Source organism: Astatotilapia calliptera, chromosome 22, assembly GCF_900246225.1.
Source record: "Astatotilapia calliptera chromosome 22, fAstCal1.2, whole genome shotgun sequence".
In the NCBI taxonomy this organism is placed as follows: Eukaryota; Metazoa; Chordata; class Actinopteri; order Cichliformes; family Cichlidae; genus Astatotilapia; species Astatotilapia calliptera.
The window spans coordinates 27,489,194-27,511,035 of record NC_039322.1 but is presented as its reverse complement, the minus strand read 5'-3'; the positions used below and the strand labels follow the sequence as shown (position 1 = coordinate 27,511,035).

The window sequence follows — 21,842 nt, the reverse complement described above, 5'->3', positions numbered from 1 at the left end:
GCGGGCTGGAGAGGCATGATTTGAAGTGGTCAAAAGCCTCCTGATGCTGTGGGAACCAGCACCACGCAGTCTCCTTGTGGGTTAGTTTCCTTAGGGGTGCGGCAATCTCACTAAGGTTTGGTATGTATTTCCCAAGGTAATTAACCATACCGAGGAAGCGCTGTAGAGACGTGACATCCGTGGGCACTGGCATTGCTTCACCCCACCAGTAAGGAATATACTTTTTTCTCACATATTCATCACTCCTACTCTCGTCTGGATTATTTTTTGGTCAGCAGCTCACTGCTGAGTGGCATTTCAGACACTGAGATTCACCCTATAGCCGTCAGCGATCATCCTCCTGTATCTTTAACACTAATGCACAAGAATAATACTACGGCAAGTAAAAACTGGAGATTTAATACATCACTGCTTAAAGATGAAGACTTTATTAAATATTTTAAAAAAGAGTGGACTTCATATTTAGACTATAATGACAATCCCGGAACTTCAGCATCTGTTCTATGGGAAGCAAGGAAAGCTGTGATGAGAGGTAAAATAATTTCTTTCTCATCACATAAAAAGAAAGAAGAAAACAAAAATATTCAGGAATTAGAAAAAACAATCAAATCACTAGAAGAAGCCTACGCGTCCCACCAAGATCAGGAAACATTAAACAAAATACGTAAAACAAAACTGGAATTAAATGAGATATGATTAAAAAAAATCAAAATTCTTAGTACAAAGACTACGCTTACAAAATTAGGGAATCAGGGATTTTTATAAAAGATTGTATTCACCATAAATAAACCCGTCTAAAAAGGAAATTGATCAGTTTTTAGACAACATAACTCTTCCAAAATTATTAGACACTCAAGCAATGGCACTGGATTCCCCACTGACATCAGGTGAACTCCAGGAAGCCCTGATAAGTATGCCCAATAATAAGGCTCAAGGTCCAGACGGCTTTCCTGCAGAATTCTACAAAGAATTCTGGACGATTCTAGCACCAGTTTTTTAGAGAACGTTGATGGAAATCAAAGAAAAGGGCAGACTTCCATCAAATATGAATTATGCAAACATTAATCTCCTGCCAAAACCAGGCAAAGACCACATATATCCCTCAAGCTATCGTCCAATATCCCTTATAAATGTAGACCTTTAAATAATCTGCAAAGCTCTCTCAAAGAGACTAGAGAAAATAACCCCCCTCTTAATTCTTCCCGACCAAACTGGTTTCATAAAAAGTAGGCACTCATCAACAAATACACGTAGATTACTTAATTTGATAGACTACTCATACAGTAAAAACCTTGAAACTACAATATTTTCTTTAGATGCAGAAAAACCATTTGACGGAGTTAACTGGAAATTTCTATTTGCAACTTTACACAAATTTGGTTTTGGATCCTCTTTCCTCAACCCTTTAAGACCTAAGTCTGCCAGAGCTTATATTATATTTTTACATGTTGTAGAGCCATTTTTGGGAGCATTTCAAGTTGCTATACATCAATACAACCACTACAACCTAATAATATGCATGCATTAAGTGCATAGTAATTACATAAATTGCAAAAAAGTGCAATAAACTACAAAAAAATTGAAAATCGTTTTTGTTTTTTAACATATATTTCTAGTTAGAGAAATTTAAGAGGCTTATCCCTCAAAACTGTAAATACAAAACAGTTGCACAGAATAGTTTCCCACCACAGGAAATTTATTTTGAGTGTCTTCATAGTTTTATTTTTTAAATACACCAATTTCTATACACTGCAGGAAAAATGAAAATAAATATTATAGTGCAAATTTGCAAAAAAGCAGCATATGCATCAAAATAAATTATTTCCAGTAGTGCAATATGAGTCCTAAGCATCCCAGAAACGACACAGAAAGTCATAAAGTCAAACATAACTTTTAAAAACACCAGTATAGGCTCATGAGGCCTTGATGGTAAAAAACTACATTTCCGCGAAAATGACGTCACTTCCGGTTTCGGGCAGGTCATGGCGGATGTGCGATAGTTCGTGTTGATGGACGTAGGAAGTGTTATGAACAGCTGATCACGATCGGCAAAGCGTGTTTCTGGAATATTATGTTTTTGTTGCTGCAAGTGCTTTTTATGCAGTTTTTGCAAAGCTATATGTGTCATGGTCTACGGTGGGTGGCTGGAGTTTCCATTAGGCTCCTGAACTGACCTGGGATCCGCCCCTGGGCAGGGCCAACTCCAGCTCCTGCACACCTGGAGCCTATTGCAGGCTATCAAGCCAGAGGGATTTAAACCACACATCGATGTTCACTCACTGCCAGTTCGTCATCAACCCATGTTGGTAACAGGTCTTGTGTTTCAAATTCTCGCTGTGATTCATCTTACTAACAAAGACTCTTTTGTGCTACAGTTGCTGTACCCACCCTGGCTCACTCCACCTCCGGACTTGGAATACCTAGTGATCATTTTGGAAATCCCTCTGTGCCTCACCTGCCTGCCCTCCTGCCATCACACTCCATCTGGAGCCCCGGATCTCAGGTCAGCCTTTCCACGCCACTCAGCCTCCCCTGGATCTTCATCATCCCCCTCTCAAACACTCCAGGTCCCTAACTGCAAGTAAGAATTGCTGCTCTTATACTGGCCACTTCTGAGCTGCCTTCACTACCCGCCTAACTTCTATATCCTCTCCCCTCAGTGTGACTGTTCCCCACTCAGCTCCGTTCCACTTCTCAGGCCTCGTTCCCTCGCCCTAGCCACGTTCCCCTGGGCACGCCACACCAAGGCTCCACGTCTCGTCATTTTCTGTCTTTGCCACGTTTCCCTTTTTTTGTTCCCCTTGCACTTAACCGTAATAAACTATTTAATTATCTACTGTCTCCGCTCTGGGTTTCTGCACCTGAGTCCTATTCAGTACCGGCCATCCGTCGCCGTGACAATATGTGGAAGGAAACTGTGACCTAGGACAAGCTGATGGCATAAGATGTAAGTACAATTCCTCCGGTTTCATATGCAAAAAAAAATATTGCGCTAGCTCACGTGGTTACAGTGCTAACGGGATTTAAAAATAGTAGCAAAACGGAGCGTGCCCACTCTGACCGGTTTTAAAGGGTTAACTGGTTAAAAATATTATATAATTCCCCAACAGCTTGTGTCAAAACAAATGACCAAACATCCTCCAGCTTCTGTCTCCTGAAGGGCACCAGGCAGGGATGCCCACTCTCCCCTTCACTGTTTGCAATTTTTATTGAGCCACTAGCAGCAGCAATTAGACAGAATTCAGTAATTAAGGGCATAAAATGCAAAAACGTGGAACATAAAATCAGCCTTTATGCGGATGATGTGTTACTTTTTCTCCAAACCTCATAAACCAATCTCTCTAGGGTAATTGCATTGATAAACTCTTTTGCAAGAATATCAGATTACTCAATTAACTGGTCAAAATCTACAGTCCTTCCGATTAATTGCTCCTTCCATAATTCCTCTTCTGCACCACTGCAATCGGGAAATATAAAATATTTAGGTATTAATGTTTCTCCCAAGCTTGCAGATCTAACTAAATTAAACCATGTCCCACTTTTAAAGAAGGTAGAAGGCGATCTGGCTAGGTGGAAATGTCTACCCATATCACTCATGGGAAGGGTTGCCGCTATAAACATGATGGTCTTACCAAAAATAAATTATTTATTCTCAATGATCCCAACTAAACCGCCACAAGATTGGTCCAGATCTCCAGATTCATGTATGTCCAAATTCCTTTGGAAAAATAAACCCCCACGTATAAGCTTAAAAACACTACAAAAGACCAAGGATAAAGGAGGATTAGAACTACTTAACTTTCAGCACTACTTCTTAGCCAACAGGCTTCAGTTTATCTCAGGATGGCTAAAACATACCCTCTTAGATGAACCTTGGCTAGATGTAGAACAAGCACTTTGCAATAATCTAGAGATTTCAGATCTACCATTTATCAGCTCAAACATCCAACGACATGAATGCTTCAAAAGCGTCAGCATCAGCTCTTCTCTGACAGCATGGTGGGAGTTTCTAAAATTGACAGTCTTCATTAATCCCATGCAAACGTACACCTATCTGGAACAACCTCGACATATTACAAAACAATAATATGATAAACTTTTCAGATTGGAGTGGTAAAGGAATCAAATATTTAGAACATATATTAGAAGGAACAGAATTTGTTTTATTGGACAGACTAGTTACACAATATGGGATCAACAAGAAAAGATTTTTAGAATATCAACAAATTAAATCCATAGTAAAAAAGAAATTTAAACTGCGTCATGTTGAACTACAAACACCACCAAGTGTGGCTCAATTTCTTACTCTTAAACCCCCCAAATTACTATCCAAAATATACAGAATGCTTTCTAAAACAGATGAATCAATATCACTTCCTATTGCAAAATGGGAAGCGGATTTATCAGTTAACTTAGACCTAAACTTCTGGTCTCAGATTTGCTTAAAAACCTTTCATCTAATTAGAAATCCCAGTCTTCAATTAATTCAATACAAAATACTACATACAGTACACTATACAGGTCATCGGATGTTCAAGATGGGCTTTACATCTACCAACAACTGCTCACACTGTCAAACCAATTCACCGGACAATTATATCCATGCTCTTTGGTTCTGTCCACCAGTTCAGAAGTTTTGGCGTGAGATATGTGAAGACTTATCAAAGTGTCTGAAATGTGACATTCCAACTTCCCCTTTAGTGTGTTTGTTGGGCAGCTTAGATACTGTCACTACAGATAAGAATATAGCCCATATGGTTTTCACTGCCCTATGAATAGCCAAGAAAACAGTCTTCATGAACTGGAAAAATAAAAATAATCTTAATTCTAACCAATATAGAAATTATCTATTAGATTACATTAGTCTTGATACAACCTCTGCTACCACATCAGATCAATTGCTCTGGGCACCTTTGATCAACTCCATCACCTAGTGGGGGTGGGGGGTCATAGTTTGGTCCCACCTTCGCTGTTGTGATTGGTGTGGGGGTAGGGACAGGCTTAGGGCGTTGGGGGGTTCCCCAGGAGCATCTTCCTTGGAGGGCTCAACCCGGGGTAGCGGTCATGGCCTATTAAGGGCTCTGTTGGCTCTTAGGTGACGGTCTCCTCGTGGTTGCGTGCAACAGGGCTAGGGGAGGGTCTGTGCTGACGGACGTGGGTTACTGACCTGGTAGCCTGGCTGCCCCTGGGTGGGTCCGGGACGGGCGTGAGGTTCTGGGGGCGCTCCGTCTCTGGGCTGGGGCCCTAGCTTGGCCTCGGGGGCTTGGGTCCTGGGTGGTGTGTTGCCGAGGCTGTGGGCGGGTGGGTGTATGGGGGCCCAGTCCTGGCGCAGGGTGCCGCTGGTGCATCGAGCCACCTGGGGGGCTCTTCAACTGGTGGGGGAGGTTGTGACATCTTGCAGGAGCTCTCCTCTCTTCAGGAACTCACTCTGCAGGAGGGGAGATACAGGAGAGGTGGAGGAAGATCTCAGCCTGGGCATCTATTGTCTTGTGTAGTCTGGAAGATGAGTGGATGACGGGGTGGGTGCAGTTTTCTCTGTGGTGGGGTCGGATGGGCTGTCCCGGGCTCTGTGCTGCCGTACTGGGCCACGGTCCAGATGGGCCTGGGCCCCCTTTCCCTGGCTGGTTGCAGAGTATGGGGGTGCCTACAGGGGTCAGCGGGGGAGCTGGCCCCAGGGAGGGGTCACTTGCCCCTCCCTTCCTTCCCTCCCCATCTCCAGCTGCCTCCCTCTTCCCGCTCCACCACAATCACCCACACATGCAGGGCCTTGGGGTAAAGGTGTGTCACCAGGGTGCAGGGGAGGCATCCCCCCCTCTGTCCCCTTCTGGCTGCCTGTGCTTCAATTTTTTCTCACAACTTAGACATTCACATTACTCACACTCTCATAACACATACATATAGGACCTTGGGGGTGGGCATGCTACACGGAATCCAAAAGGCCATCAGGGTGTACACCGCACCCCTGGCCTCGTTGCCCACCTCTCAATTTTTAATACTCGTAGACATTGAGGGCTAGCAGGAGGGGCTATATATATTATATTATTTATTTATTTTATTTTAGATTCAAATATTTCAAGCTTCTTGGTTAAAGAAGCTTGATTGCTAGTAGGTAAAGAATAGTTCACCTATAATTGATATTCCCAATTAATTTCTCACCTCTGATTGAATGCCTTTGTTTGTTTGCCTTTTCTGACTATAACAAAACCTTTTTGCAGGATATATATGGTGAATTTATATGCATAGATACAGTCGTAGTGCTTGACACATGCACACAGCAGTAGATGTACTAAAAAGGAAATAATTACAATCATGATGTTCATTGCTGATGTCAGTAAATATATTTTAGAGGAATGTTTTGTTTTTCACCAAAAATGAACTATATTGCTTCAGAAGAGATTTATTACCCTACCTGACTCTCATATAGTGTTCTATTTTTTGTTTGTTTTTGTTATTTTCAGGTTCAATGGTGCATGTTTTTCTAATGGCCGCCTTCCCACTGGAGGTTTTGATCCACAGCAATTTAAAAGGTAAACAGCTTTGAAAGTTAGTTCAAATGGTTAGCTAATAGTACTCTAAAAAGCCTACACCTCTGTCACCAGTTTCTTTACCAAAAAGTACCCATAAAAGTATCTCTCAATAGCATATCATTGTTCAAATGTTTAGTTGTACAAATATCAGATTTTTGGAAATCTAAAACTAGTCAAACACTCAAATGTTCATGCTTTTTATAGGAGGACAGAGCAAAACGGACATCGGCGCAGAGTGAAGAACTGCCCTTGATAAGGACACTATGACAGCCACATATAGTAAGTGAAGACTTCTGTGTATCTAAAATTGCATACAGCACAAGTAACTTACTTTGCAACTATTAAAATAGGTTGTAAAGTAAGTTACCAATACAAATAGGTGATGATGCATTGTAGTGGTTGGTCTCAGACAAAGAAGGTCAACAGATTTATGAATGCTGGAAGGTAAGGAGAGACGACCAAAGGGGGTGTTAGCATTACTGTAATGTGAACTGGATAGACTTTCCATCTAGGGGGGAAAAAAGAGGTAAAATTATGCGTAAAATATATCTGTATTAATATCTGTATCTATATAAACAGAAATATCTGTTTGCTAAATGAAGCCATCCATCTATCCATCCTCATCCGCTTTATCCGAGGCCGGGTCGCGGGGGCAGCAGCCTAAGCAAAGAGGCCCAGACCTCTCTCTCCTCAGCCACCTCCTCCAGCTCCTTCAAAATATATTATAAATATATTTTTTAAATATATTTCAAAATATATAAATATATTTTAAAATGTATTTTAGCACATATATGTTTTGGCCATTTTTTGTATATATTGAAATATATTTCGAAATGTATTTTAAAATATGTTTTTTTACCGTATGGGAAATGTCAAAGTTAGAACACAGTGTTCTAGTTTGCCAAATGCAATAACACGAGTGACTATAGTACAAATACCCATTCGTGCATTTTCTGGTCTTTCCTGTTTTGGGTTTTTTTTGTTGTTGTTCTCTCTCTCTTTTTTCAATGTGCATGTTCTCACAAAGACTGCTGAACCCTGCGCTTAACTACAACCTTAAAAATCCTCTTTCGGTGTGTGATCTTGAATCAATACGTGTACTTGTTTAAACCGAGGAATTCGGAGATGATGGCTGTCAACACACAGCCAAAAAAGGTGTGCTACTACTTTGTGGGGGATGGAGCACGCAGGTGAATCATGCAAGGACATTTGTTTGCTCCATGCCAGCTACAGAGCTAACTTGGCAGGGCATTTTTAAGGAGATTGTACAGTTGTAAATGTACCCATGGATACTGACCCTATTATATTTTCTTCTAGGTTACTTGGGGGATTCTGTTGGTGTCCTGTAGTGTGATGAGAATATTAGGTAATATATTATACACAGCTGTAACTAAGTGTATTTTCAATGTCATTTATATCGAATTTACATTGTGATTGTATTTAAAAGTATATTCACTAGAAAAAATGGTTGACAAGTCAGGTTTTTACAGGGAAAAAAGAAATACTACCTCACCAGGCCTTCACTATACCTACAAGTTGTCAAAGTACAACAGTGGTGTAAAAGAGCTGCAAACCAAGTATGATACATTCTTGGCCCATCAAATATAGCTGAACAGCACAACAGCAATGTGCTTTACTTATGGTTAACTTCTGCCACCTACAGTTTTCTATGAGCATTGCATGTGCATTTGGAACAATGTAAATGTATTTACGTCAAAGAACGTAACTTAGAACTGCAGTAATGCAAAAGCCTTTGTGGACTGGACAGAAGAGAGGCAAATGAGACACCTGAGGAGGGAAAAGGATGGAACCATGTAAGAGAGTGAGTATGAGTGATCAACAACACAGTATCGCACCCATTAAGTTTGCTCTTTAGCTTGACTTTAAGTCTAGCTGTAACAGGTCTAAAATTAAGATTTCGACTCACTTTCTATCCTCAGCCTTTGGATGTCAATATCTGTTGATCTGTTGACACTATGTTTGAAATCTGCCAATATTTTCATTATAGCTTGCACTATTTGAACATGTTGTGTTTAAAACTACTCATATAGTAACATATTTAATAATATACTGTGGTAACCAGGAAAAGGAAACAGCCAAGTTATCATTATCGTCACCAGTGAGTTGTAGAATTAGACTGCTGATTGAATAGAAGCACAAACCTGACATCTAGTGGTGAACACAGTTACAGTGCATGACACCATGTACTAAAAGGTCAATTGTCATTAGATCCCTCATGTTGTTTTCCTTACAAACACGCTGATCATTTTTATTCTCTTGTACATGTAAGAAATGTTGCAGCAGTGGTCTCAAAAGTAATTCTTTATTTTGATTTTTTTTTTTAAAGTAATGTAAACTTTTATGTGTGGGGGAAAAAAAGGGAGTCTTAAATGTCTTGATGCATGCTAAAGTCTTAAATGTTTTACTGCTCTTTAACATGACAGATAATGAAGTTCACAAATGTACTGTTTTGCCAGAAAAGCACATATACAGTACTAAAATATTGTCCAACACAAGGATGGTGTGACAGAGCAACAATAAGCTGTATGAAAAACTCATGTTTTACAAATCACTGTACCTAATTCATCAGCTGATTTAACTGAGATATAGATATCTATATATCTTGTTTGGTTGGTTTTATTAAACCCTGATTCTTTTGTCCCCATGAACAGAACAGAGAAAACCGACTAATAGTGTGTTAAAACATTTATATTTCTTTTTATTCAATCATCTTCCGGAAGAGAGAGACCCCTGCACAGCCCAAACGCCAGTTGCAGGATTTCTAACATTGGAATTATAAACTGTGCCTCATATAGGTTTTATTTTGGTACTCTACACGTCACACAGTTTCAAACATTGCTTATTTGGCAAAGCTCCTCTTTTCTGTGTCTTATCTATTAATATGCCTGTGCACTAAAACTTCCTGTTTTTCAGTCTGGCTGAGCACTTAGTTTGTGAGTCAAACGTGGCCTTGCTCTACAAGCCTTCATTATTAAAGTACATAAAACAATATAATAAGAAAATAAGGATACTAATGATATTAATTTCATGACAGTTTCAGTTTTTTTGTTTTTTGAGTAGAGATGGTCACTGCCCTCCAAAGTCCTCTTTTTAAGATTGGAGAACAGTAGGTGGACAGATCCATTTTGACTTCTAACAGCATCCTTTCAAAATACAGAGCCAATCAAATCAAATTAAAACAATGATCAAAATGTGTTCTGAAGTGAAATACTGAGCGGTTAGTATTATTGTACTACTAAACCATCCAGTTTCCCCTTTACCTGAAAGAAAGGGCAAATCATAACATACCACTGTGCCACAATAAGCAAAAAAGGTAATGAGTGTGTTTGTGTGTGATTAAGACTAGTTGTGTGTGATACAGCAATTTATCCAGGACCAAGTAAATATACGAATGGTATTGCTGATACCAATACCAGTACAAATACTGATACTTTCAACTTATAAAGGCACCTTATGTAGGAGATTGATGTGTCACTTTGCCAAATCTGAACACAATTTAATGACACCTAAATCATTTTGATTTTGACTTTCCAGGATAATTAGTTAACACAATAAAACACACATGTCAGCTATCTTGCGTTTTGAAACTGTCTTTTTTTGAAGACCTGTAATATAAATGTGTCTTTGTAGCACTTTGGAACTGCTTCTGTTCATGTTCATGTTTGAGCTATATATATTATCATCTCCAATAAAATAATGAATTCATTTATTTAACAGAATTCAGTGGGATGAATATATTATTTGAAGACCTGAATATAGTTTTTAGGTTGTCAGTCTGCTAAAGTAGCAACAATAACACTAACATTGAGTAATACTGAAGAACCGAACATGGGTTAAGACTGAAAAATTACGTTCATCCCTACGTGAGCTACATATTTAACCCTTGTGTGGTGTTACTCAGCCAGTGTTCATGGGTCTGGTGGACCCGCTAGAGTTTTGGCTTTCCAAATTAACACTATCAAACAATTTTACGTTAAATTACTAAACAGATGTTTACTTCATCCCAATTACAAGCCATATGAACAGCAAACATGGTTAATTCTTTCCCTTTACCTTTGTTAGATCACATTTAGGAATTAATGTGCTTCTCGACTTTTTTTTTTTTTTTGGTTTTTTTTTTTTATAAAATGTTATAAAAAAAATAAATCAGTTATAATCAAGTGGAGTGAGTGGAAAGACACAACACATTTACACGTGAAGCAATATGTTTCACAACTAAATGGGATCAGCTGCTCATCAATGGTGACATTAGGCCCAGGGTTGTAAAACAGGGGGAGGTGGTGCACACACTTATCCCACACTGTCCTGATGGCAGCTAGCTTGTCTCTCTGCCGTCGAGCTGGTCTGTCGTCTCGGTTATCAAAACGGATAATCCTGGAAATTTTGTGGTAGTTTTTCAGAGATATTGATGCACGGAAAGGTTCTTGCCGGTTTCTGCATCCCACAGGGATTCCGTGGCCAAATGAATGAATTTCAGGTTGAAAAAATAATTAATTGTTTAATTTTTCTTTTGAAAAAAAAAAATGAAACTGGGTCTCACAGACCCGAACACCATACAAGGGTTAATATTCTCATCTCTGAAAGGGCTGATAGACTTGAGTCCCTCTCTGAGCTCTGTCTTGGCCATTTGTGTCTGTCTGACAGATTTCCTTCCTCCCCTCTTCCCCCTTTTTCATAATTTCATGTCTTTATACAAGTTGATGGTGTTGCCACAATAGAAAATGTCCTTTCAGTACACATGACTGGTTGCAGTGTTTTCATTTACAGCTACAAATTTAACATGGAAGTATATATATATATATATATATATATGGCCCCAACTGACCGAGTGCTCAGTGAATACCTCAGGCAGCAGAAACCCAAGAAAGAGGAGGGAGACGAGGAACCATCATGGAAGGACAGGCCCCTGCACGGTATGTACCACCGGCAGATAGAGGAGGTGGCTGATATCCAGAAATCCTACCAGTGGCTGGACAAAGCTGGACTGAAAGACAGCACAGTGGCACTAATCATGGCAGCACAAGAACAAGCTCTGAGCACAAGATCCATAGAGGCTGGGGTCTATCACACCAGGCAAGACCCCAGGTGCAGGCTGTGTAAAGATGCCCCAGAGACAATCCAGCACATAACAGCAGGGTGCAAGATGCTAGCAGGCAAGGCATACATGGAACGCCATAACCATAAGTGGCCGGCATAGTGTACAGGAACATCTGTGCCGAGTATAACCTGGAAGTCCCGAGGTCAAAATGGGAGATGCCCCCAAGGGTGGTGGAGAATGACCGAGCTAAGATCCTGTGGGACTTCCAGATACAGACGGACAAAATGGTGGTGGCTAACCGACCGGACATAGTGGTGGTAGACAAACAGAAGAAGACGGCTGTAGTGATCGATGTAGCGGTTCCGAATGACAGCAATATCAGGAAGAAGGAACACGAGAAGCTGGAGAAATACCAAGGGCTCAGAGAAGAGCTCGAGAGGATGAGGAGGGTGAAGGTAACGGTGGTCCCCGTGGTAATCGGAGCACTAGGTGCGGTGACTCCCAAGCTAGGCGAGTGGCTCCAGCAGATCCCGGGAATAACATCGGAGATCTCTGTCCAGAAGAGCGCAGTCCTGGGAACAGCTAAGATACTGCGCAGGACCCTCAAGCTCCCAGGCCTCTGGTAGAGGACCCGAGCTTGAAGGATAAACCGCCCGCAGGGGCGTGCTGGGTGTTTTTTTATATATATATATATATATATATATATATATATATATATATATATATATATATCCTGTCTAATATTGACTGTTTGCGTGCTGACACATCCACACGTGTGCTGACACATCCACACCTTCTCTGTCAACATTCATTTCAACAGAAATTTGACTTGAAGTTCCATCACAGCACATGTGTTACCAATACCCTGACACTGACTGTCAGTCATTATATCTCTCTTCAGTCTCTAAGTTCAAAATGAAAACTCTCACTAGAGGTAATTAATAATTTCAGCTTTCAATGTAAATACTGCACCCTGGTAAAGTCTCCATTATAATTTCAAAGGTAGGCTTTACACTCACCATAGAAAAACTATGCAACCTACCTAAGAATTATCTGTCCTATGCAGCAATCTGATTTCACGTAATAAGAAATCTTGAAATAAGACTTTTTAATCCAGAAAAAAATTATTACATTTGAGAACTCAAGAGAGTTAAACAACATTTAAAAAGCTCAATTTTAGATAAAAATTACTTGAAATGAATCTATTAAGCCCCCAAAGTAAGGTAAATATACTAAATGTAAGCCCTTTTCTATGTTTTGAATTGTTAATTGTAGAAAATGAATGCACTGCAACAAGAAAATTAGTTCTAATACAATGAAAATCTACTCAAGGTTAGTGAAGTATCATTAAGTTGTTTCTTGATTGGAGTTGACTATTTCTTGACTTCTACTGAAATCACAACCAGGACAAGAGTGATGGATGGCAACACTGATTACTCTCATGAAAAAAAAACTCTTTTTATCAACAATATAGGGCTGCTGCACAATCCCTAAAAATCTACATTTTCCCCTTAAAAAACACCAGACATTTTTGCCCTTTAACTTATGTTACAGTCATATAGTCACACAATGTTATAAATAATGGCATAAAACCAAAAAAGTCTTAAACCTCTAAAGTGTCATTAAGGAACAAATTTGCTTTGTAAGGAGTTATTAGTAAAGCACTTTCTCAGGACATTGTTAGGCTAATTAGGAACAAACGTTACACAAAGGTTTATAAGCTACACATGTCTAGCCTTTTTTTGTTGTGTATGTTGTGTATTATACAGATTGTAACCATGTTAATTTCACCATGTTTTTACGGAGTAATTGAAAATGAACACAATTTCATCCTAGATTTTAGACATACAATATTACTGTACATTGATGCAGTTAACTCAAACACATCATACAACACTACAAAACTGTTTTTATAGAGAATTGGTAAGGTTTTGATGTCAAGATGTCTTGGTTAAATTCTAGGAAAGATCACAGCAAGAGTGATGATCTCAACACAGTGACAACAGTGGACAGAGGTCACAAGAAATTATGTCAAAGAGGTTCCATGTCTATTACAATGTGATGCAAACAGGGTCCTGCCCAAGTATTAATCCAGTCACTTCATTCTTTTCATTCAACAATAGTTCATAATCTTGTAAGAAATGATGAGACCAGTTTGAGGGGATTTATGTCCAATTCTTGTTTGGATTTTAGCTGCTCTACAGTCATGGGTTTTTGTTGAATTTCTTTGGGAATGTTACGAACAGCTTATTGTTAATTTGGATCTATGAAAACAAAAGGAATTAAAAGAAGAATTCCAAGCAACACTTCTCTGTGACATTTGCAGTGTTTCACTTGAGAGAAAAATTAACATTAAACATAATATGCCTGCTGAACTCTACTGAGTAACATGAGCCAACAGCAAACATTATAATGTGTCTTCATGCAAAAGCATCACATAACATTAAGTTAAATAAATATTAAATAACTACTTCCAGGGTTTAAATAATTTATTTATAACAGTGGTTGTCATTTTCCAAAAAAAACAACAAAAATAAATGAATAAATAAAAAGAGCAGAGACCTAACTACTATTTTGTTTAAAATAAATAAATCAATAAATTAAATGTATATTTCTGAATAGGACAAACCCCTTACCCTTAAGTCTTGAAAGAAGCATTTAATAACAGATAAACAAAAAATATATGACAGATTCCTAAGTATGAATAAGTATATCCAGTTGTTGTTGTTCTGGCAGCATGTAGTGGCTTTATTTAAGCAGTTTATATTTTCCTTTACTTTGTTACATGTTTTATTAGCACATTGCCACACTCATATGCTGCATGCTAACTGTGTTAGCTAGAATTTGCATTTTAACACCCAAACCATTTGAATCAATGCATTCTTTTTGGCCATGTGATGTGCCGGAACAAACTAAGCGATTTCCTCCCTCTCCTTTTGAACAGTTCCTTATTTGTTGATAGCGCCATATATAGCTTGATAATTACATCATGCAAGTTTTTCTTGACTCATAAGATAAGATAAGATAAGATAAGACTTTATTGATCCCACAACGGGGAAATTTTTGCGTCACCTCAGCTCAGGTACAGATATCAGAAGGAAATACAAAAATACAATAAGTACAATCAATGAAAAAAAAGTAAGATAATACACTATATACAATGGTAGCATACACAGTATGTGATTATGGATATGGTTGGAAATATGGAAGACATAAACTATATAGCTTGATATAGCTATTGTACTACTACTATTCCTGTTTATAGACATGTACACACACACACATGTACACACTAAATATACATATGTATAGATATACATACATATATACCTGCACATGTTCATACACATGGAAGCTCCATTATGCATGAAGTGGTGACCAGAGATGGGCAGTAACGCATCCAGTCGTTACTTGTAACGCGTTACTGTAATCTGATTACTTTCTCAAGTAACGAGTAAAGTAAGGGATTACTATTGCAAAAACGGTAAATAGATTACCGTTATTTTCCCGTAGGAATGCTGCGTTACTGCGTTACTAAAACCGTGATTTTTTTGCGAGAATATCTCATGACAGTGACGTAAGCAAGTGCGATGTTTGTGACAACAGCTGTCTGCAGATCAACAGTGGATAATATATCGAGTGTGGAAGAGAGTATGAGCGTGCAGCGTTTAAAGCGTGGAAGTACTGACCTTACTTTAAGTTTGATTCCATAAAAAGTGATAAAAACATTAGTGTCCGTTGTGCGTGGGAAGAAAACTTCTTTTTACAGCAAACCCCCCCCCCCCCCAAACTTCCAAGCAAGCACCGAGTGCGCAACGACGTAATGGGAAATTCACAGAGAAACCCTAACTCGCGAATCCACTGACCACCTGCACCAGGGTAAACCTCCGCCTACCCCACTGCTGCTTTACAGGTGAAAATAGAGCAAAAGGACCGCTAGTCTTTGATTTTATTTATTTTCTGCTGTGTTTTACTTGCATCTATTTGAAAGAGTGAGTGTAAACACACACAAAAAAAATTATGTGCTGGAATGTGCAGAAAATAGGTTTAAATATTAAACAAATTTCTTCCAGTCAGAGAATGTTGCATATAATTAAATTTTTGCTTGATGCATAAAGTTAAAAGATTAAAACTGATAAAACAAGTTTTAAAAAGAAACTTCTCCATTTGATGACATTTTGTATGATGGATTATGTAGGAAAAGTAGAATTGGGCTGAAAGATCTATCGTTTTATCACCTATTCAGGTTGTAAATCGTGTTTTTAAAAAGTAACTAAGTAACTAAGTAATTAATTACTTTTGAAAATAATTAATCAGTAAAGTAACAGGATTACTTTTTTGGGGAAGTAATCAGTAATTAGTTACTGATTACTTTTTTCAAGTAACTTGACCAACACTGGTGGTGACCATGGATGTTCACAGTGTCCAGTGACTTATGACATCGTGACATCTGACATATGACATCTGCCTGTTGTTGTTTTTTTGTTTTTTAATGCAATCATTTTACTGACAATGCACATTCAACATTGAAAGAGTATTTGCATGTATTTAATTTTTTCATTCATTAACTTAAAAATTTATTTTAATCTGCCTCAAGTAGACAGTTCTTTGTGGAATTTCAATATGGGTTGGGTTCTTTTTTTTTCATTTTGTAAAAAAAATCATCCTTTTTTTCCTTTTTATGTTATTTAATTTTTGGTTACCTAAGACCAGCATCACAATGAAAGTTTAACTGAAGAGCAGTTTTTCAAGTTTTTCAGTTCAAGTACCATAATACAAGACAACACTAACCCCTTTTTTGTACTTATGTGATGTTTGTGCATTCTACCCACTTGGTATGGAGCAAACAATGAATACTTTTTAAAAAATAAATATAATTTTGTTATTGTTTTTCTTTGGGCTTACTCTTAGTTTCCATATTTGCACATTTGGTTCTCATTTGAATAGTCCACCACCAGAGCTGGGTAGTAACGAGTTACATTTACTCCATTACATTTACTTGAGTAAGTTTTTGAAAAAAAATGTACTTTTAAAGTACCTTTTTTGCACGATACTTTTTACTTTTACTTGAGTACATTTTTGAAGAAGAAACGGTACTTTTACTCCGCTACATTTGCAAAATTCGACTCGTTACATTTTAAAAAACAATTAGTTTAACACATTAGATAACATGTTCCTGGGTGGATGGCTGAATGTAATGTAAAGCACTCTGGGGTCCTTAGGGACTAAGTAAAGCGCTATACAAATCAAGGGCATAGATTTGGCATGGACGGAATATGCAGCTATTATTGAATTGTCCCCACCAATAATTTGTTTTCTTCAAGGAAAGAAAACCAAAACCGATAGAAAGAAAAAAAACAATCTGTCAGCGTCTCATTCACCTACTACTAAGAGTTAAATTACGTTCTCTACTGTAGTCCTACCTCATGTGACAAATATGGCCAATGTGATTGGCTGTGCCTTTCAGGAGCTCTGTTTAGTTTTAGCAGCGGCAAGCCTGCACTTCGAGTACTTGCAAGGAAAAGCGGAGGATGGCAGCAAAAAGGAAGAACCTGGATATAAGAAAGTCACTTAGGCTACGTTCACACTGCAGGTCTTAATGCTCAATTCCGATTTTTTGATCAAATCCGATTTTTTTGTCTGCTCGTTCACACTACAAATAAAATGCGACAGCAAACGCTCTCTAGTGTGAACGCTCAAAGCGGCCCGCATGCGCAAAAGAAGATGTCACACACAACGCGCTCTGTTTAGACCCAGAGCAACAATATTGTTTGACTGATGGCCCTTAATATAAAGACTTCGGACTTCACGTTTCCCAATTTTTGCTTTAAGTTATTTTGTTATTTACATAATAATGTAGATAACCTAATAATGATACTTATCGCCGTTTAAGAGAGGAGCGGTGCTTCAAAGGATAGCTGTAGATTTCTGTCAGAATCTGCAGATTATACAGTACAAATAAAATGTTTACGTTGTCTTCCCAACAGTTTCACTGACATCTACACTGGATGGCCAGGAAGCGTTCGCGATGTCTTCTCGGGCGCTTCTCTGGCGCTGATAATTGGCTTCAGTCTTGTGTCGGTGACGTAAAAGGCGGATTTAATGCGACTTGACCGTTCAAACAGCAGTCGCTTTCTAAAACATCGGATATGTATCGGATTCAGTACCACATACGAAAGTGACCCAGATCGGATTTGAAAATATCGGATTTGCGCCGTTCACACTGTCATAGCATGATCGGATATGGGTCGCATAGGATCAAAAAAATCGGATTTGATGCGCTTTCGCCTGCAGTGTGAACGTAGCCTTAGCGTCAAGTCAACTCATAAAATGTGTCTGTCATAATAACGTTACAGGCTATGCTAGCCTTTGGCCCACATCACATATTTTGTGATTGATTGATAGATAGATAGATAGATAGATAGATAGATAGATAGATAGATAGATAGATAGATAGATAGATAGATAGATGTAAGTAGAAGTGTAACTAGAATTTTTTGGGTGGCGGGGTGATTAAGAATCACTCCACATCTGGTAAAAAAAAAAAAAATGTAAGAGTGCCACAGCATGGATACAAAACAGTGTAATTCCAAAAAGAAAAAGTGAATTAATACCAACTAGTTGTAGGAGTATCTGGCTCCATCTGGTGGAAGGAGGGTAGTACTGCAGGTCACCTGCCAGCCTCTAGTGGACACAGGTAGGACAGAAATTACAATGGCAACTACAGTACTATCCATGCAGCACTCGAAGAAAAAACAATAAGGACTTCTCACAAATATTAGACAGGTCAGAGATTTTGTAAAGAATCGGATGTTGGAGGGAGCGAAACAAAAACATAGAACAGTCAGTCAGTCAGAGCAGTAAGGCTAAGGCTGGACAGGTAGCTGTAGAGGCCACATTTATGCCACCGCTTCTGCATCCATCCCAATTAAAGAAATTATGAAAGGACATCATTCAATAGGGATGGACTGATCCGATGTTACGTATCAGTATCAGTCCAATACTGACCTAAATTACTGGATCGGATATTGGAGAGAAATAAAAAATGTAATCTGATCCATTAAATGTCACAAAAGCACCTTACAAAACTTGCGGCATAACCTTAGCATAACCTTAGCACTAGCATTATGATCTTTGAGTTCAGCTCATGAAAAATGGGAGCAAAAACAATGCATTTGTATTTTTTTTCAGTGTATATGAGACAAGTGTGATGCTCAGTTTTACTCATGATGGTAGCTTTTTGGTTTGTTTTTACAACTGCTTTTGTGGTGTTATCATTGCAAAAAAATGACCCAGCAGTAATAGCTCGCTATACACGCAAACTAAACCATCTGGAGAAAAGTCGATTTGATTACTCATCTCAGGAAGTCACTGTTATCCTAAAGTGCATTTCTGTGGTCCTAAATTCCAATAAATTAATATGATATGATATTTTTCCCTTTAATGAAATGTTTGTATTTATCTTTTGTTAATTTACTCTGTTAATATCTTTGTCTGAAATTAAAATGTGTTCTGTTGTCTGAAGTAAGGGTGACGAATATGCAGAAAACAAAAACCAGACAGAGGGCAAACACTTTTTCATATCACCGCATGTATTACAAAATTGAAACACAGACAGTGAAATTAATCTATTTTAAACAGAAAATGAATGTATTCCAGACAAAATGTTAATTTATAACTTTAGCAGAAAATATTTAATATTTTTATATTATCCCCAATTATCCCCTTGGAAGAGAGAAGAGAAATTTCGTAATGATATGGTCCTCTCCATTCGCCAAAACCTCTATCACTGAAGAACAAGTGGTCACTGAATGAGTTGATGCCTAGTATTTTATGATCCAAATTAAATGCTACTCAATTCAGAATCAGCTCTGGCATTTTTGCACCATGATCTTGCTATATATCTCATGCATTAACATTATGCATATATTTAATTTTGTTTGATTATAAATATTGAAACAGGTTTTAATCAGACTGGTACAAATGTTATTTCTTAGTTGCAGTGAAGCATATGACGAAAATTAAAAGCTTTGCTTTAGCTATTAGCAATGCCTCGTGCCCTAAGTAGCCATTCATTTTACTTGAATCCTTGAATCTCTCCCTTCTTAATCTATTTTTAACCATGTTTACTTCATCTTCCTCCGCCTCATCCTTATATCGCCACAGGTGGTGGTGGCAGAAGCAGCCTTTTGTCACTGTGAGGCCTGTTCCCCTATCTTTTTTTTAAAGACTACTTGAAAATGCGTCCCACCTCAGCAGCGATGGTATGCTGTGAGAGACACTGCTTATGCAGTTCAACAGCCCAACCACATTTAAAAAGATAATGTTTTTTGCCTTTGCCATCAGAACATCATGACAGTGTGACTACCTGACAGAAAATGGCAATGAATCCACATTTTTGCACAGATTTGGTCTTTTAAAGGCATGTGGTCCTAAACTTTTGATCAGCTGTAAAACAGCCGGTTTCAGTTGAAGCGTTGTTTTCAATAAATTGCATGCTCAAAGAAATGTTTTGTCTCACTCTCATTTCTTCTGGTTGCATCTTGAGACTCTACTTGGAACCTTGTAAAGATCCAACCATGCAAGATGTGATTTTTTTTTTGCCATTTTTCAAGTGGTCTTAAACTTTTGATTGAGACTGTGGGAGCTCTTTGTAACATCTGTCGCCAAAAGAAGAGCTTTTTTTTTTTTTTTCTTTGTACTTGTTTTCATCTTGGGTTTGTGTGTATAACTGTAGTCATTAGCTTCATATTCTTAAATAGTAATTAAGAGACAGTGCATTTCAGGTCAAGTGAAAGTAGTATAACATGTCACTTAGTGGACCAAACCCAATGAGAATCAATAAGAGAACTGATAAGGAATCAAATCATTAAGTGATTTGGATTATAGAATCTGAATCACTAAATATTTAGCAAATGTCATTTCTACTCAAAAGTTGAAAGTTCTAGCTATTAAGTCTAAACCTTGCAATAATAACCAATTTTCTTTTATTCATTTATACACGAAAACTTTCTTTAGTTGTTAAATGCACATGTTTTTTCAGTGACGTAAATAAACTTCTATTAAAAAAAAAAAACCCTCTTGTACCTTATGGGAATGCATTTAGGAAATCCTTGCACAAAGGCTGCTATATGACAAAAATGAATGAAAAGCAGGATAAAATGAAAGGTATATCACACTGCCTTCAATTTGAATGCTATAACCTGAACTAGCGACTGATTTTGAACATTACAATTAAACCAATTGTTACGTTCTAAGTCTAGGCGTGTCTTGAACGCAACAAAACATTGGCCCACCACACTCCACCCAAAACAAGAACCCAAACAATAGTATCTTTTAAAATGCTAAGCAGCCATTTATTTGCTTCAGCAGTGAGCAGTGCCAAAAATAACAAACAAAACTCCCTAATGGTCCCTATGCTTTCCTACCTAAACTGAAAACCAAACAAAAGACAATTCCCTTACCTAACTCGCTACATGAAAAACAGGAGAAAACTTAATCAACAAAAATGACTTCTCACGCCTACTAGGCTGCTGCAGTGAACAATATATACAAGGTGAACAGAACGCGCAATATACTTTACAAATCTATTTACAGCTATTTACAAACTGCGATACCAACACCACAATGATCACAACCCCTGACAAACTGAAACACAGGGCTTAAATACATAGAGGGAGCAATCAGGGAAAGGACAACAGGAGGGAAACCCAGCTGGGGCAAATCGGAACTGACGAGACAAGGAAGCGTAAACTGAACACACTGAGATAAGACAGACCTTCAAAGTAAAACAGGAAACACATAACAGTCACGCCTAACACAAAATTGGATCGTAACACAATGTAAACTGAACCAACGAACAATTGTCTGAATTGTTTCTGTTTGGCAGGATGAACGGTGCCATTGCCAAAGTTGGTGCACATTCGCTGTCAAAATAAAAAAAAACACACAAGATAAGAAGTTGCAACACGTGTTTGCATACAAAAGATTTTCTGGAGGAGGACAGACATTTGTTTAGAACTCTTAAAGATGTCGAAGAAGCAAGCTCCTTTAAGCAATTGCTTTGGTTTTCCTCCACCTCCAAAGAAATGTCAGAAGGAGTCCGAACCACAAAAGAAGCGCGTATTCTCGGATGGTTGCAGGAGGTGAGCTGGCTTCAAACAAATGATGAACACACAGAGACTTGGTGCAGAATGTGTCGTGAAAATCCCACTCTAGCGGACAAAAACAGAGCCTTTTATATGGACGCAAACGCA

The 21,842-nt window shown here is 38.3% G+C and overlaps 1 long non-coding RNA gene across 1 annotated transcript; it reads left to right on the top strand.

The window, feature by feature from the left end:
- Positions 1 to 2,129: 2,129 nt before the first annotated feature.
- LOC113015036 (uncharacterized) lies at positions 2,130 to 2,830 on the top strand. Its single transcript, XR_003271052.1, has 3 exons — positions 2,130 to 2,302; positions 2,376 to 2,581; positions 2,661 to 2,830. It is a non-coding gene; the product is annotated as an uncharacterized LOC113015036 (long non-coding RNA).
- The last annotated feature ends 19,012 nt before the right edge of the window (positions 2,831 to 21,842 follow it).